This window comes from Heterocephalus glaber, unplaced genomic scaffold (assembly GCF_053883595.1).
Source record: "Heterocephalus glaber isolate CG9 unplaced genomic scaffold, H.glaber_assembly_v1.0 deba00001472, whole genome shotgun sequence".
NCBI classification, from domain to species: domain Eukaryota; kingdom Metazoa; phylum Chordata; class Mammalia; order Rodentia; family Bathyergidae; genus Heterocephalus; species Heterocephalus glaber.
The window spans coordinates 3,618,953-3,632,080 of record NW_028258315.1 but is presented as its reverse complement, the minus strand read 5'-3'; the positions used below and the strand labels follow the sequence as shown (position 1 = coordinate 3,632,080).

General features: G+C 47.5%; 1 long non-coding RNA gene across 1 annotated transcript; it reads right to left on the bottom strand.

Annotated features, from left to right (window-relative positions):
• Positions 1–484: 484 nt before the first annotated feature.
• Positions 485–2,655, bottom strand: LOC110349730 (uncharacterized). Its single transcript, XR_002395941.2, has 3 exons — positions 2,309–2,655; positions 891–1,074; positions 485–660 (listed from the first exon to the last, which is right to left on the bottom strand). It is a non-coding gene; the product is annotated as an uncharacterized LOC110349730 (long non-coding RNA).
• Positions 2,656–13,128: the final 10,473 nt, after the last annotated feature.

Below are 13,128 nucleotides of genomic sequence, written 5' to 3'. Positions count from 1 at the left end.
GAGCCACCCAGCTATGGACCAAAAACATGATCCAAAAGAAACCTCTTCTCTTTCAAGTTGTGTCAATTATCTTTGTCCCAGTAACAAAGAAAGTGACTATGACAGTGGCAAAAGGTCATGAACACAACTAATGAAAATTTTGATGGGTTGGTACTCTGACCCACAGTTTTTCTTTACTTGCATGGATGAAATGTGTCCCGGAGGCAACGAAGAAGGCAAACACTGGGCTAGTGCTTGCCCTCTGTGTAGGTGCTTCAGAAACAATAATGTAGGAGAGCATGAGTTCATGCAACTCTGCTAAAAACAAAACTTGGCTGACAAGTACCAATGCCTCCTATTTATAAATGTGGATTGCCAACATCTGCTATTCTGGATAAGCACCCCAGGTGCTGTATAAATGTAAGTCAGTGAATATGTTAATGTCACTTAACATGTCAGTTGATACCAGTTAATGTAACATGTCAATTAATATGTTAAAGTCAGTGTCATGTTATCACTATGAAAAAATCCTTGATAAAATTAATACAGAGAAAGGTTTATTTTGGCTTGCAGCTTCAGAGGTTTCAGTCCATAGTCATTTGGCCTTTGTTGTTTGAACCTATGCAGTACATTACATCCATGGCAGCAGTTCATGGCAGACAAGGACAGTTCACTTTCTATCTGGAAAGTAAAGTGAGAGAGAAGGAGCCAGGGTCCCAATATCTCCATCAGGGGCACACCCTCCATGATCTAACTTCCTCCCACCGGGCCCCACCTCTTAAAAGTTCCACCTCCCAACAGCCCCACAGGTGCCTATCAACACATATGGCTTTGGAGAACGTTTGAGATCCAAACTATGAAGGTGGGGTCATCTGAAACACCCTTCTTTGACCTCTTCAGCAACTTCTTACCTGGATTTCTAGGGTCCTGGATTTCTAGGTCCTGCTCCAGGGAAGCCTGATCCTCATCATACTCATGACTGTACTCCTCCTGGGCCAAGTGAAATGTGTTTTGGCTGTGGCTCAATGATGGTGCTGAGATTATGTCACTCAAGATGTCACACTGATCTGAGAAGACAAACCCTTGACTCCAGACCTGGGGAGATAGAGGGCATAGTCAGTGGACCAGCTTTGCTGAAGGTCACACTGGGCTGTAGGATAGTTATCCAACCGGCCTTGACCATGCCAGTTCTTCCTGCTTCCTTGAGTGTTCTGAAAATAACCATGGAGTTCTAGGAATGCAACATCCTGAGGTTGGCAGCGATTGTCTGTTCTCTCTCCTGTCATTCAGTGCTTTAGCTCAGTGTGTCATTTAGCCCTGGGATATAAAACCGAGTGTGGGGTGCATTCTAGGCTCTCTCATCTGCAGTGCAGTGAGGTGTGCACGAATGAAATTCCACCCACTCCAGAAGCTTCCCTGAGGCTGGGGGACAGCTCCCAGTGAATTGTAGGGTTCTGCTGTCCCTTGCTCACTATCTGTAAGTAACAAAGCCACTTCATGAAACTTGCTGTACATAAGTGTGTTATTTCTTGCTGCATTCAGAAAAGTTGGTAGCCAGTGGATAGTGAGACTACTTCACAAAAACTTTCCAGACCTTTGTCCAGCGAGCATTTACAGAAATACTGAAGGATCTAAATTGAAGGCCATGAGAGTTTGATTAGGTGCATAAAGTCACTGGAAGAGTCCACTTTATTATTTACTTATAAAACAAGTCATCTCTAAATCTAGATTTTCCATTTCCACAACTTACTATTTCTTTTAATGTGCTGTTTTTGTGTTTGGAGATAACATGTTAGCAAAATGATTAGAACAGGGATTAGTGTTTATGAGATGTGTTAATGGAAAAAGCTATAATCAAAGAGATGTGTCAGATGGCTGTAATTTTGATATTTTTTTCCGCACCATGGTAAAGTTACTGTCATGTTATAGGAATCTGATAGAGTGACTCAAAAGTTCCTTTCCTTTTTTACAGTGTTATTTAAGACTGCATTTGATTATCTATAAGTGATCTAATCTTAGGGCTGAGCGAGAGATTGGTACACAGCTTCATTTGTTTGTTTTAACCACAGAAGGAAGTAGGCCCTTTGAAGTGAATCACAGTGTGAACGTTTGGCACAACTAGCTTTGCAACCTGTCAGAACAGTTATATCCGGACTGGTCCCAGCTGAGCAAGATGATCCAGCCACTTTATAAAATACTTGGGATCAGGGAGAAAAATCTTTAATTTTACTACCAAGGATTATTACGTAGGGGATTGTCAAGACCTGTAACAAAACACTTCCTATGAGCCAGACACTTGGTCATGGTTTTGATCACTTTCTGGTCTTACATGTAGCTGTGAGTAGCTCATTTTTAGAATGAAGAGACCACGTTCAGCTTGTAGATGTCCTGAGTCAGGATTGGAAGCCAGATGGGACTCAAAGGCCCATGGGTGCCTCACTATCCTCTGGATCTCTTGGTGATCGACTGTGGTATTGGGATGGAGCAAGGATGGAGGGATGGACCTTTGGGAACAGGCACAGATGTAAGAGAGGAGCATCAGCCAACCCTGGCTGCTTTATGGAGATCCATTCCCCAAAAATAGAAAGGTGTTTCCACCAGGCTTTTATAATTCCTGGAGACAAAGATACTCTGCTCATTTCCATTTGAAATCAATTTGAAACATTTTTACCAATAGGAAACACGAATTCCTGAGTTACCAGTTAAACATTTCCCTATGTTAGTCTGTTTTCTGTTGCTATAATAAAATAGCCAAGGGCTACACATAGAAAGGAGGTTTACTTAGCTCACATTTCTGGAGATTGAAGAACACGATGCCAGTATCTACTTGGATCTGGTAAGGACCTTCTGCTACATCACAACATGGTGGATACCATCACAATGGTGGCACATGAGAGAGAAAGAGAGCACATGACAAGACAGGAAGCCAGGGAGGTCCAGGGGTGAGATTCATTTTATAACAATCTTGCAGGAACCAATTGGGGACCCTCAAGAACTACATCAACCCCTTCTAAGGGCACTGCCTCCAATGATCCAATTACCTTCTTCTGGGCCCCACTTCTTGAAGGTTCTATTACCTCAGTACCACTAGGCTGAGGGCCAACTTCCCAGAACATGAACTTCTGGGGACACAAAAAACAAGGCTCCAGTACAAAAAGGTACCCAGTGATGTGAGGTTTCAAGAACCTCCTTCTACTCTGCTCTTTACCCGCTGTGCGCTCAGTCATGGACTTAATAACAAACCCCACTCATCGCCAAATCCCACCTGTCTAGCTCTGGCCCCCACTTTAGTCCTTCCTCTCGGTTGGTCAGAACCAACCAACTTCTGGATGCAAAAGTCAAACCAATTTAAACTGGATTAAGGGGAAAGAAAGGGAGGAATTAGTGACATTTTCAAGCTACTCAGAAATAGCAGAGGTTCATCTGTCCTCAGAAACAGCTGTCACTCTGGCCTCGATGGGTCCAGGGCTGGGACAGTCTGGTTGCCTCTTACTGGCTTTCTCCGCCTTGTAGAAAACATGTTTTCACGTCTCTGAGCAGTATGGCCGAAGAAGAACTGGGGCTTGTTCTCTAGAGTCTCGAGAGAAGGGTGGTATGTCCTCCACGGGCTGGGAAGGACTAGACCTGGGGAAGGTCCACAGTGCACCCCTCATCCTGCGCTCAGGGGAGAGGGGCGTCGTGTTCCTGAGGAAGGGCTTGCCACCAGGTGACTCCACATTCCAGATGCCCTTTGGGGCTGTCCAGGAAGATCTCTGCACACGCATCCTCACCCATTGCCAGGGAGCAGAGTTACTGTGGGAAATTCAGCAGTACTCTCTGTGTCACTATGAGTAGTAGGCAAGGATTCAAATCCAATGGCCAGTTTTATGGGAATTTATACTTAAAATGTTTATTCTGAAGTGACAGTCAGTACATCACAAATGTATCTTTAAATCTTAACAACTATTTACAAGTATCTTTTTGATGCTGAAAAAAAGAAGTGACTTGGGGGTGGAGGATATAGCTCAGTAGTGGAGTGTATGGTTGGCAGGCATAAGACCTTGGGTTTGATCCCCAGAACCAAAAAAGAAGAAAGAAGGAGAAGGAGAAGAACAAACAAGGTGAAGGAAAAAGGGAAGAGGAGGAGGAGGAGGAAGGTGTTGCTCATGTGAACTTCATCTGCCATTGTTCCTGGCTGGGTTGGGCTGAGCCTGAAGAGGAGAGGGAAGAACAGCTGGTTGGTACCACTGAGGACCCATCTGTTCTTGGTCCTAAGAGAAGGTCCTGTGGACTCTCCTTTCTCAGGTATCACTGGAGGCCAGTCCCTTCTCTCCCACACTCATCACTGCTGGGAGCAGTGAAAATGTCTGCTCCATGATGCTGGTGATATAGCCTCAGCCACCTTTGTATTTATTCCATCTCTGGGTTGCAACAAGACACCCCACTGAGTGACTGACTAGAACATCTGCTTTATGTAGTGCACTCTAGGATGTTCACACCATGACTAAATCACGTAGCAATGCACTTCTTAAAACATATGCCCCTCAGTGCGTGATGCAGGGCTGTAGTACGGTGGGTTCTGGACACATGAAGTGTGGTGTTGAGTAAGAGCTTCTTGTCTTCTCAGCAGAGGGACACCCAACCTTAGGCTGTCCTGAGCATTTCCTTCTAGGATGAGACTTGAGTGGAAGAAAAGGCAAGAGATGAGAGGGGACTGGCATTGCTGTCCTGAGACCAGAATTTTGGTGGCAGTTGGAGGTGGGCACAGGGGAGGCAAAGGTGCAGCAGACTCTTCCCTCTTCCCTGCCCTTTAAAATGTTCAGAGCTGCCCTGCAAACTTTGTTGGGCTGTGAGACTATGAACCGGCCTTTGTGGGAGCTTTAGCTTCTGGGTACACGAGAGGCAAAGTCCCAAGAAGAAAGAGAAGACTTTGGGAAACATGAGCCACTATTTTGATATCTGTTACTCAACCTGATCCACTGCACTGACATCAAGGCACCACTATTCTTTCTTAAATTTCTGCAGAATAAGATTCTTAAAATTTAGCAGGCATGGACTCTCTTGAGACCCTGTTCAAACAGATTCCACGGCTCCACTCCTTAGAAGTTCTGAGTTGGGCTGCACTTAGCTCTAGGTCCTGCATCTCTCACCAGTTCCTGTATGGCAGATGCTGCTGGTCTGGGGACCACACCTTGTGCCACAGAACCTCAGCCGATTCGTTGCTGCCTTGAGGTCAGATAATAACACCTCCATTAGGAGTTGGGGAAACTTTTGCAACGCTTTCAGAAGCGTCAGTATTGTCCTACCTCCTCTATTCTCTTCCCCAGTCTGCATTACAGGGATGATCCACAAGCTAGAAGAAACCAGAGACGAGGTTCCCGATATGGCCTGGCAGGGGGCTCATCATCTCTGATAGTTCATGATTTCAACACCACTGCCAAGTTCAGCACTGTACTTTGCATACCCAATGTTTCCTAAATCCAGCTTCTCTACCAAGCCGGTTCCAGATCACAAGGATGGATATGTGGTCTGGGCAGATAGGCAAAAAGAGCTCATTCTAAAGACAGCACGCAACACCAACAAAATGGCAGGAAGTCCAGCCAATACAGGGGCACCCAGGACGGAAGGAGCTAAGGTTGGGAGGAGAAAAGGGCGTATGGAGAGAGGGGAGCACATTTATTACTTTTCCTTTGAAGTTCATTCCTATTTTGATATCAAGAAAACTAAGGAACAAATCTGACTTTCCCAGCCTCTGGCCTCTGATGATCACTTATATCCCTTAACAATTTCATAAATAAATCATCAAAAAGTAAGAATCCCTCACCTTCTTATAACCCCTGGTAGTTGATAATTTTACAACTGTGTTATCTTGCTTAATTGTCCAGAGAAACTTCCAATTGAAAAAGCAGTCCTGGCCAAAAAAAAATATAAATAACTCAAATAAAATGAGACCCAGCAGCTGTTGTTATTTTCATTTTAAGCCGAGAAAATTGAAGAACAAATGAGTTAAGAGAATTGTTAGAGATGAGATAGTGGCCTTATTTCAAAACCTCATTTTCCCAACGGGGAAGACTGTTGGAAGGATGTAAAAAATTTACATTTTAATTAAATCACTCAGCAGCAAAATGGGGGACTTCCTTTCAGCAGTTTTGATATGGAGATAGCGACTGTGTATCTTCCAAGTGCAGGAGTTTTTGAGGTCATTGCACCCCATTCTCCTTTAAGAGAAAAGGAAACTGAAGCTTCGTGAAGCTAACATGCTGACTCCAGTTGTCCAACTCTGTTTTGGGACTTTGAGCATGTTCATTCTATTTTAAATTCTATTTTATGAAACACTATGGAAAGGGGCAGCCACACCGAATTTGTAATCAGGCCGTTGCTTAAATGTAAGGCAGACACATTACATCCTTGTGTAATGCAGGTCTTGTTTTAGTACAGAAGGAGAAAACTCACACCATATGCTAAACTACACCAGTCATTCTACTCCACCAGCCGGACCATGGAAAAAGCCCATTGCCTGAGTAGGGACGTTCACACATATGGTGTCTGTGATAGGGAAATGTCTCCGCATGAGGACCACCACCTTTTCCAGAGAAGGAATTCAATTACACAAATGCTTGCTGAAAACCTACTAGGAGATAGAGGTTGTGGGGTTAACATGACTCTGGCTGTGATTGTTAAAATCTATAGCCGAGAAGGCAGAATCCATGCAATATTAGCAGCCATGAGTGATGTGAGCAGAAGAGACAACCTCTTCTAATTGGATTGGTAAGTGAAGACTGCACATGTTTGTAGGACTTGGGGTAGAATTTTTAAAAACTGGAAAGTAGGAGAAATGTGGGATTCCCATTCAGATACTTGCTGCTTCAAAAGAGAACCCAGCGGGGTCCAGGGATTTAGCTCAGTGGTGCCACTGCCTGCCTCGCAAGCGCAAGGTCCTGAGTTTGATCCTCGGTACCAAAAAACTCTGAACAAACAAAAGAGAACTCTGTGCTCACAGAGATGTCTGTTGCTCAACTTACGAAAGAGTAAGGAGATACCAGACCCAGGACTGCAGGTTGCTCAAGCAATGGCCATGAAGACACTGGCTTCCTCAGAGCCAGCTTTGGCAAGAGCTCACCTGGTGTGGGTGACAAGTGCTCCCCCATCGGTGACCCTGTGACTCAGATTCCAACTCCTGGTCTGGTATGAGCCTCCCCACTCCCTCAGCCCAAGAATAACCTTTGTTTTCACTCATCTCAACTACCTGTAGCAGTGAAGAGGTGGTGAGGCAGGTGGAGCAATTGCAGGATGCAGAATGAAGTGCATATATTTATTCTCAGTAAGGGGCCAAGAAAGAAGGTGAGTTTTTGGAGGAGGCTGGGTTTTCATCAGGACAGGCATGACATGCAGAGGACTGTCAAAATTCTCCCTCTTCCTGGGCCCAGGAAGCTTGCAGCATACCTTTGCAAGGGTTAGAAGACAACTTCCCACCAGCTCCCCCAGTCGGGTGCCCCAGATACGGCTGGCCTGGCAGTCTTCGGGTGGGGGCAACTTAACATCTGAACCACACCAGCAGCTGCCCTCAGAAGGGACCAAGAGATGAAGCAGGTAGGAGGGAAGGGAGGCAGGCGCAGGGTGTGGTGCTCTGGACCAGCCTCAGGCCTTCAGGAGTCACTGATGTGTCTGGAGCAGGGAAGAAAAGTGAAATGATGGGTATATTGTGGGGGAGGCTGGGGGGCTGGGTAGACACTTCTGCAATTTTGCCCTGGGTCTGAAAACTACCAGAGACCCCTGCAGGTAGGTTCCAGTCCCCTGCCCAGTATACGATGCAGGCCTGAGAAATAAAACTAAACAACAGAACTAAGAGAGAGAAAGCAGGGGCCAGGACGACCAGTGCCGGTGCAACCGACAAAGGCCCTGGCCAGTCCCAGGCACTGACTTTCACTGGCAATCAACAGGGATAAAGGCGAGCTACGTGCAGTTTCTGTGGAAATTAATGTAAACAAGGCTCCTAAAGGACAAGATGAAGCATTCTCGAATTAGGAACAGAATAGACCAAATATATGGCTGTAATCAGAACTCTGTCCTTCTAGTCTGGAGGTTTAGCTGTCGGAGTGGAATTTGGGTGCGAGTTACTCTGACTTGGGCACGTAGGCTTCAGCCAGACTCAGTTTATAGACTTCTGTAAACAAGCTGATTGTGAGCTTAACTCTTCAGAGCCTGCTTTGGGCATAATCAGTATTACGGTCCTTTGCAAAAACAGCCTGTTTGTCCCTGAAAACTTATTCTGGGATATTGGTGACAAGTCACGTGCAAGGTGCGGTGTTCTCAAAGCATGATCTGGGTGGAGCAGCAGCATTAACCTTGTTGGAGAACTTATTAGAAGATGGGAGGAATTAGAAATTCTGAGATGTTTACCAGGCCTTCCAGTGAGTCTAATGCACACAAGTCTGAGGACCCTGCAAGAGAGCTGGGCAGACCAGGCTCTGTGGGTTTTAGTCCTAACTCTGTGATCTCCGGAAGTCAGTTGACTGATGCAAGTCCCAAGGTCCTCCTTAGATATAAGACAGCAATTCTAGTTTCTGCACTCAGTTTAGAAATTGTGATCATATGTGGAGAATGTTTTGAATAGTGCCCAGAACACAGCAGGCAGTAGCGTAGGTTGGCAATTATTGATGGCAGCCAAAATTAAGTATTGAGTGTTCTTGGAAAATGAGGCCCTCTGTTGTCTCCAAGGCAGCCCCCAGTCAGCCTGACTGTTCAGAGAAGGAAATAAAAGAGGATGTAGGCTGGCCTGCAGAGGAAGTGCAGGGGAACATCCAGCCCATAGCGTGCAGGCCTTGGGTATTATCGGGACTCAGAGATAGGAGTGAAATGTCTCCGGAGCTGCTGAGCATATCCTGGGCTGAGCCCGTGGCTGGTGGGGAAGCTGAGGGGCCAGAAAAGACTTCCCTAAGAAAGTGGTGTTTGAGCTAAAATCAGATTAGGTAATGGCGACAGCTCTTGGCAAGCCCTGTCTATGTGCCAAGCATTATTCCAAGCAATGCCATATTTCAAATCGTGTACTTTCCATTGTCATTAAGAAATATTTTGATCCCCATTCTACAGATGAGGAAGGTGAGAAGCAAAGACGATAATCATGACCAAGGTCACAGAGTAGAGAAATGGCCCAGATAGGATTCAAACCCAAGCGGACCCACTTCTGGGCCCAGGCTCCTCACCAGGCATATAGTTGGCCGAAGAGCTGAGGATGGGGCCTGAGGGCAGTGAGAGTGACGTGAGCTCCTCATTTCTCCGAATCCAGGTCCTAGAGTTCCATCGCGTCACGCACGGCCTGCGTGACGGCACATCTGGGGTTGTGCACAATATCAGTTGTGTCGCCCCCTAGTGGCTCCACAAGCAGCCATTAAAAGTCACACAGGAAGGGACGACCTCAGTGTGGAAAATCATGTGACCAGGTGAGAAAAAGCAAGCTATGAAACAGATGATGCAGATCTCCAATTTTCACTTGCACACACACATTGGAAAAATACCCAAAGGACACACACTAAGCTGTTTACAATGGTTATCACTAAGAGGAAATAGTAAAGTTGTTTTCCTTTTCTCTGTGTGGATACCCCCCCCCCCCCCCGCCGAATTCTCTTCTGTGCCCTTTTGCAACAATCACATACTGCTTTGTGATCAGACAAATAAGCTCTATTGGAAAGCTGGTTCTCAGTATTTCAGGTTAATGACAGTGACTGAAGCTCGGTCTTGACCTGAGTGTGGTCACCTGCTCCAGGTGGGAAGCTGGCTAACAAGCAGCACCCCGAGAGTCAATCTCTCCTGGCCGAAGGCTGCCAGTGACCTTAAGGACTAATTTCTATTTTGAGACAGCTACATAAACATCTCAAGGAAAGTTTATTTACTCGCTCATTTTGTCACTCAACAAGTATGTACTTTTCATGTCGTATATGCCAAACATAATGGGGATGTAAAAATAGATTTTACCAAGCATGACACGAACATTAAGCAATTTAAGGTGGCACCTGCTCAGGAAAATGGCTTCCTTCTATTTTGTCTCAGGTTTTTTGTTTCAGTAATGTAGTTTTGTTCACCTAAGTCCTGCTCTTCTCCGCTAAAGGTAATTTCTAGGCTGCTACTGAGGATGGGGCATTTCTCTTGGTAGGTTTTCTGGGTGTAATCTGTAGTCCCAGGCTTACTGATGTGTATATTCAGCTTACATCTGGCCACGCTACTGCATTCTTTATTAGTTGTTCGACTATTCTCTTCGGTTTCCAAAGTATGAAATCTTGCAGAATTTTTTTCTTTTTTGGTACCGGGGATAGAACTTGGGTCCTTGAGCTTGAGCAGCAGGCGGCGAAACCACTGAGCTAAATCACCGGCCCCTTGCAGAAAGAATTCCATTTCTTCTTAAGATAAGTAGCTGTGTCCCTTGGCTCGGGATCTGTCCACAGTTGGGCTTCTCCACCCTTCTCACCCTGCTTCCTAACCAGGGAAACTTCCAGTTGGTCCTGTCAGTGGGAGGCCCCGCAGGAGATGCGTGGGCAGGAGAGAGGGCAGAGCACGGGTCGGAGGCTCGCAGGGAAATGGTCTCCTGCCACCCTCTCTCACTCCCGCCATTGGAGCATCTCCCAACAGGGGGGCCGGAAATAGTGCCGAAGGCGTGGGGCGCATTTCACAACCAGAAAGTCAAGAGGACCCACGCTGAGGTAAGACAGCTGCTCTTTCGCTGACTGCCATCCAGACCGCAGGGAGCCACTTTCCCTGCTCTACAGCACCAGTTTCTCTGGGGCTCCAGCCGCGCAGGAGCTCGGAGAGCCCTCGGACCGACCTCCAGGACTCCCGGCCAAGGGCTCCGCAAGGCCCCGGGAGCCCCGCCCTCCGCGCACGCGCAGACCTTCCAGTCCGCTGCCCCGCTGTCCCGCCTCCACGCGAGGCCTCGCCGATACAGAGGTTGGAGGCCGAAACAGAGGAGGAGTTACGCAGGGGCAAATTTCCTTCTAATTAATATCCTCAGGGCGATAAGTAGTCGCCAAACAAGTAAAGAGATACAGGATACCACAAAGGGAAGAGAAAAGCAGGCCACAAGAAACACCAAGTGAAAAGCAAGCTCTTGCAACCTTGGAACAGGAAGGAGGGGGGCTATAAGGAGGGAGAAGTAACCAAGTTGGAGACGTCTCCGGGAAGTGAAGAGGAAGACAGACAGACGGCTGGGCAGGGAAAGCGGCAGCACGCCCCAGGGTCAGCTAGGGGTCGGTCCGCATCCCTAGCTAGAGCTGCAGTTGGAGATCCAGGAGGGCAGGGAGAGCAGAGGCGCCCGGTGCCAGCTGGGGCCAGGGTCCCTGCACCGACGGCCTCGGTCGGCCCTGCCTCCCCGGGTCAGCGGGGCGGCCCTGAGGGAGGCGTTACAGCTCTGTGCTCCATCGCCTGGTCTTGAGAGCAGAAAGGTACTTGGCTTATTAAGTCACTGAGAATTCGAATAACCAGCCCAGGCCAGAGCTTAGGGCCAGGTGAGCAGCCATTCCCTTCCCAGTAAATGGCAGCCATCCCTAGCTCCTCTTCCACATATGTGCAGAACCCACCACCCACTCCAAACTGCTTCTCACCCGTCTCCACCACACCGCCCCGGCCTGACCTGGTGTCCCCTCCCCCGCGATACTGCAAATTCCAATTGCCCTTCTTCCACCCGACGCTCCTGATCTTCTAGTCTCAACATGGCAGCAGAAATGATCCTTACAAAATTGAAGTCTCATTGTGACACTCCCTTCCCAGAAGCCCTGATTAAAGCCAAAGCCCTTGCCAGGACCAAAAAGGCCCCTCGAGACCTGGGCCCCACCAACCCTGGCCTCCGCATCTACCCCCGCACTCCAGCTCTCCTGGGCTCCTCTTTCCTTTCCTGCCTCAGGACCTCGGCACTTGCTGCCCCTTGTCTGGCGTGATCTTTTCCCAGGCGTCTGAAGACTCAGTCTTCTCCTCGAAGTCTACTCTAGCTACTCTAAGCCGACCACTGCTATCTCAATCCTTTGGCTCATTATTTTCTTATTAGTATCCTACTTCTCATTACCTGACAAACTATTTTTTCGTACTATTTCATGAACAGTTTTTCTGCCCACTGATGTGTTTCTAACATCAGGTTTTTAGCCTGAAGCAGGCCCTCAACATTTACTGAATGAATTAAAACAGGAAACTTGCCCAGAACCGAAAGATAAATCTGTAAGTTCACAAAGGTTACAAAGATCATGAGCAGAATGTCTTCAAACTTTGGGACAGCAAGGTGGACACTGGGAGCCAGTGAACAAGTAATCTCTGTGCTGGACGAGTGTGAACCAAGAGGAAAAGCATGCTCAGCCTCTCAGGGTCTACAGATAGCTCCCCTCCCAGGCACCCTCACCCCATGAAGCTGCTGAGGGGTGTGTGCACCTGGGTAAGAAAGAAAAAGCATGGGGTCCGGCAACCCAGATGTGACAGCAGAGGAAATCCTGAGTGGCCACAAAGGGCAGCTGTGCGCTGCCAGTCCGGTGTCACAGGCCACGGCCTCAGGGTGCTCCCTGAAGCCCGGTGACTCCAGGCATGCTGCACCAAAACAAACCACAAGCAGGGCAGCACATCTAGAAAACAGTAATTCTCACTGGGGAAAAGGGCAGAAGTCTCAGGTCGCACTGGCAGCTGTTCCAGGTGAGCCCGGGGAGGGAGCGTGTCCGGTGAGTGACCGACTTGTGGGAAGTGTGCAGAGTGGTGATTAGGAAGGCTGATGAAAACTAGCAGCGAGTCCCCTGGACACTACGCTGAGAGAGAGGGCGTATTCAATTTCAGGAAACAAAATGCAAGGATTTGTTTAGAAACATAGGGCTGCAAGAAGGAACTCAAGGAAGCAATGAGGAATGGTCCAGGGACCCCTAGTCTCTCAAAGGCCATTTACTTTGTATTTTTTTTTTTTTTGGTACAGGGGATCGAACTCAGGACCTTGAGCTTGAGACAGGTGGCAGAACCACTGAGCTAAATCCCTGGCCCCTGTATTTCTTTTTTTGAGAAGAGTTTCACCTTGTTGCCTCAGCTGGCCTCAAACTCATGCTCCTCAGCCCCTCATTAGAGGCACGCACCCAGGGCCTGGCTTCATACAGGCTATTTACAATGGCGAATATGCAACCCTTAAAAATGCCAAAGTTAGTTTTCAAAAACATGTAA